Below are 4,833 nucleotides of genomic sequence, written 5' to 3'. Positions count from 1 at the left end.
ACTTAAATCAAAACTTTAAAGAGTTAATACATCGAAATTTCTTACTTACAAATATTTTCTATAAATAATTATATATAACTCTTTATTTATATTTCACACAAAATAGGCAGACTAGAGAATCATTTTATTGAACTAACAATAAATCAAATATTAGAATTTTTAGTTTTACAATAATATTATTGTATTTATGTTAAAACAATGGAAAACAACTTCGATAATAAATTATTGTTGTGATTTATTTTAAATATTTTAAGAAAACAGATAAAAATAATCTTTAAAGTTAATTAAGTTTTTCATATTTGATTATAAGTAATTGTTTTATCATTGATGTCATAAGAATCTATAAAATATTTAAGAGTAACAACAATCTTTTAAGATGAAATTGATTGCTTTTATTATTAAAAAGTTTGATCTATAAAAAGATTATTAGGTAATCAAGTTTTGTTTTATAAAAACTATCATTTCTTTAAAAAAAATATAATTTTTTGTTTTATTTATGCTTAAAAACTATCATTAAATTAGAATAATATCTCTTATAGTCTGTCTATTGTCCACATATACTTTGTACTTAACCTGCACTTTGACTAGATTCATTAGCTCATTATATTTGACCAAGCTGACCACTCCCAATTCAATTAAAAATCCAATCTTAAAAAAAATTAGTTTAATAAACGTCATCCACATCAAACTTTGAGGACAAGTTGCTCCAAAGGAGAATGCAATTGATAAAACCAGAATCATCAAGATCCTTTAAGAAAGAAAAATATGATATTTTGACATATTTAAACATTTTACGTATAGTTGATATTATTTTTTTTATAAAAAAGAATACAAAAATTTACTCTTTTACTATTATTTTATCATTATTCAGGAAAAAAAATATCAAAGGAAATTATTGGTTAACAAATTTGTAACAAGATAATAAAAAGTGTTACTTTATATTCGCAAATCTGGGTGGGTGAGCCATCACATTTTAAAGACATGCAAAGCTAAAAAATTCAACTAATCATTGGAAATACCTTAATCACACAAACAGCACTATATTGAAAAGACAAAGCAGATAAAAGGAAATCCAATTACATCACATTCCAACACTCATGGTGTTATTTAGAGCATAAAAGTTTTAGGAGATATGAGTTGTTGATAAAAGGAAAGGCATAACAAGACACAAATATCCATCTGGGGAAGGGTCTAGCTCATTAAACTCCACAGAATAACTTAACACTAACAAACACCAAACATAAAGTACCAAAACACAAACATCAGAACATCATTGTCCCTCTTGCGAACCTGCTCTCCCAGCACTGCTTAAAACCAAACAAAACCACAAAACACAGACATGGAAGAGTCAGATTTGTTGTAATGTAAGCCAGAGGCAAGAAAGATATAAACATATGTGACATTTCCATGAAAGGAATGGTTGCAAAACAACTTTCAAGATAACTCTCATATATAGTAAAATTAAGTAAGTACACTCAATCAAACTAAGTCATACCATATGGTGTTCAGATATCAATGAATATGGTGCCTAAACAATCATAAAAAAATAGAACTAGGTCTCATGGCATCAAAAGTGTGAGAAGCTACAAAATATAGCTGGACAGGGAATTAAAATTTGCATCACTTACTTTTGGGTACAAACAGAGTCCCACATCAGAAAAAATAAGAGATGGACATGAATTTATATATACATAAGATACTTCTATTGATAAGTAATTTTTTAGAGTGGTATCAAAAGCAAATCTGTAAGAACTTGATCCAAAGCAGTCAACATCTTATTAGTGTGGAGACTTATATATATTTGAGTATTGAATCCCGTAATGGTTGAAAATAGGTTGTCATTAATTCTTATTTTAGAGGAACTGTGATCAACTTGTGGTAAAGAAGTGCTAAACTTTTGTAAAATCTAATGTAACTAACTTTTGTGTGAAAGCACATGAAGTTCTTTTGTAGGAGTATAATATGTGAGTGACTCAAATCAGCATATATCAAAACTTATGGCATAAATCTAAAACAAAATTAATTTTATATTTTAAAATCATAAAAGTAACAACCTTTATTAAAGCTGAAATTAATAAAATTTACTCACTTTTAAAAGGAACAAAAAGCATTTTACCTATACTTTTCGTGCTCATAGAATTTCTTACATCAATGTCTCCTTTACAAGAACTGGAAGTGTGATGGTTTGTTTAAAATCAGCCTCAAACTTTGTGACAGGTTAATCATGCTAACATAATCCAAGTTTGAAAAAAGTAAAATAAAAAATTAGAGAAACCAACAAAGATGCCACTAAGTGTCCTCCACAGTTGGGAACTCTATTGCATGAAACGTATTTAAGATCTATTACTCGGATCATGCACTTAGATATAAACAGTAACAGATATATAACTATCCAACTTCACCCATATTTTTGTCTTCTCATTTTCACTTTAAAACAATTATATTTGCTAATTAATTATATTTTACTTTTTTAATACAAATACCTGAAAATCTTAAAATAGCATATGAAGTAAAACTAGAGTGCAACTTTTTTTTTTTGTTTTAACGAACCACTGTTTTCTATCAAAGTATATCTGACGGCCGTATGAATGAAAATATTCAATTAAAGGACAACACTACAATAATGCCTAATTAAATTTTCCTTTCTTAGCTAAAACTTCATATTTAGTATATAACATTTGTTCGATGTATTTCATATTAACATTTCCTTTATTTTTTTTTTTTTGTTTTCATTTTCATAATATTAGGTTTTTGTCTTTCATGCTATCTTAACAGATAGTGATAATGCTAATTAGACCTAATTCATTCTGACCCAGTCTTCCTCCCCATCTCCATGGTGGGTCAACTAAGTACGGAAATAAGGGAACCAATCATCATTTGTAGGCTGGACCAAGAGTAAAAGCTTGAGGAATTTTATTTTATTTTTGTAATAATTTCTCTTGTCATTGAAAATCAGACATGAATCTCAGAAAACTTAATACAAAAGTTAAAAAATTCATTATCATATACACATTGGGTCGTAAAACACCAAGGGAGTCATAGGTTGGTTACCTTAATTTGGACCAATACGAATCACGGAACCTTGAAATTTCTGGGATCCAGTTCCATGGTTGATGAAGGATCCACAAGTAGTGCAATAGATCTCACTGCTTGTGCTCTTTGATGCAGAAGATGATGTGGTCACCGATTCCACTTTTACACCGTTTATCTTTGAATTCTCGAAATTTTGGCCAGCTCCCCCGTCGTAAACCACTTTACCAGACCCATTTCTGCTTAGAACACATGAACATGAATCGCTTTTAATCTGTGAATCTTCGAAATTTTGTTGCCCTGATCCGTAGTTCTTGAAGGAAGGTTCTCTCGAGGGAGTGACACTTGAACTGGGAGCTTTTTCCATGGCTATGGGATTAGTAACGTTGATGATCTTTTCAATCTCACTCTCCCTCACTAATACACAAGAGAATTAAGAAGACTCAAAGATTAAACAAAAATACTTTACGACTAGTCAACTTTTATAATTGGATATAGCTTATATAATTTCCTTTCTCTTGCGTTTTGAATGATTCCTCGCTTTTGGGTTCTTTATTATTTAAAATTGATATCATAAGACGACTTTGACGAGCTTAAGAAAAAGGATAACAACTTGTAAGAGTTAAAAACAAATAGAATGAGCAATATTTCATAAATTAGAGTATGTTTAAACCGAAATTAATCTGTAAAAGTTAATTTTTCATAAAAATGAAAAAAATGTCATAGAAACAATGACAGAGGGTTTCACCCCTTTCTGAAACTAACATGAATATGCGGTTTTTAGCCCTACTTTGAGAAACAACAAAGGAATGATAGTTGAGGTGCACCCGTTGGGGTAAATTCCCCACAAGTGGAAACATGAAGTATGTCTCGATAATAATGAATGAAAATACATCATAGATATATAAATGGTGTGTTTAATATAATCAAAGAATTAAATTATTAATATGTCAACCTCATTAATCATCCTTTGCTGCACATTAATGACTTCTCCAAAGATAAAAAAATTCTTCTCATTTACCTCTTGTTATTTGTGAAAATTTTCGTAATTAACATACATTTGTATCAAATAAAAATAATAAAATAATCGGTGAAAATAAATAAAAATCATACCTAAAGTAATTAATTAATATACATTTGTATCAAATGAAAGAAAGATTACATGTGATGGTCGTCAAACTTCGTTCGAAAAAACTTTGAGCAGAGAAAATAGTCTTGCGCGTTAAGATAAAGTGAATGAATTTTCAATCTCCCGTCCAAATTTTTTTTGAATTCACTAACCTTTTAACGTCTAAGCTGGGGCATTCGATGTTTTATATTCTTGTACGTCGAATTACAATTCTAAACGATGTTTAATAATTGCATTTATTTAAAAATGTCACCGATCATTTTTAACGTTGGCTATTGAGTGGTTCAACGTTAAACGCGTGACGTCATAAGCTGTTTTTGCACTAGTGACAATACTGAAAAAATTTGAATCAAAACTTGGCAAAGAATTTACAACCAAGTATGAATGACTCTAAAAATCAGAACACACTACGTTAAGCTGATTCGGTGAAACTTAGCTGAAAATATTGCATTATTCGTGGCCACTGTTGAGACTTTGGCAAGTGTACCAAATCGTTTCAAGTAATAAAACCAGTAAGACCAGATATCGTTTCCCAAGAAACTCGTTTCATTAGACAATCGTATAATTTAAAACTAACTTAAACTAAATAATGCTTTCATAAATTGGGTTTTAGTGCAATTAAAATAAACATGAAACATAAATGATAAAAGTGATCTTAGGTACTCAAACACTTG

At 29.4% G+C, this 4,833-nt stretch overlaps 1 long non-coding RNA gene across 1 annotated transcript; it reads right to left on the bottom strand.

Moving 5' to 3' along the window:
- Positions 1 to 1,024: 1,024 nt before the first annotated feature.
- On the bottom strand, positions 1,025 to 3,536 carry LOC111241000. The gene is made up of 2 exons (XR_002666687.1): positions 3,052 to 3,536; positions 1,025 to 1,304 (listed from the first exon to the last, which is right to left on the bottom strand). It is a non-coding gene; the product is annotated as an uncharacterized LOC111241000 (long non-coding RNA).
- Between the last annotated feature and the right edge of the window lie 1,297 nt (positions 3,537 to 4,833).

This window comes from Vigna radiata, unplaced genomic scaffold (assembly GCF_000741045.1).
Source record: "Vigna radiata var. radiata cultivar VC1973A unplaced genomic scaffold, Vradiata_ver6 scaffold_48, whole genome shotgun sequence".
Lineage (NCBI taxonomy): Eukaryota > Viridiplantae > Streptophyta > Magnoliopsida > Fabales > Fabaceae > Vigna > Vigna radiata.
The sequence above is the reverse complement of the archived record's forward strand: the minus strand, read 5'-3'. Positions and strand labels throughout refer to the sequence as shown.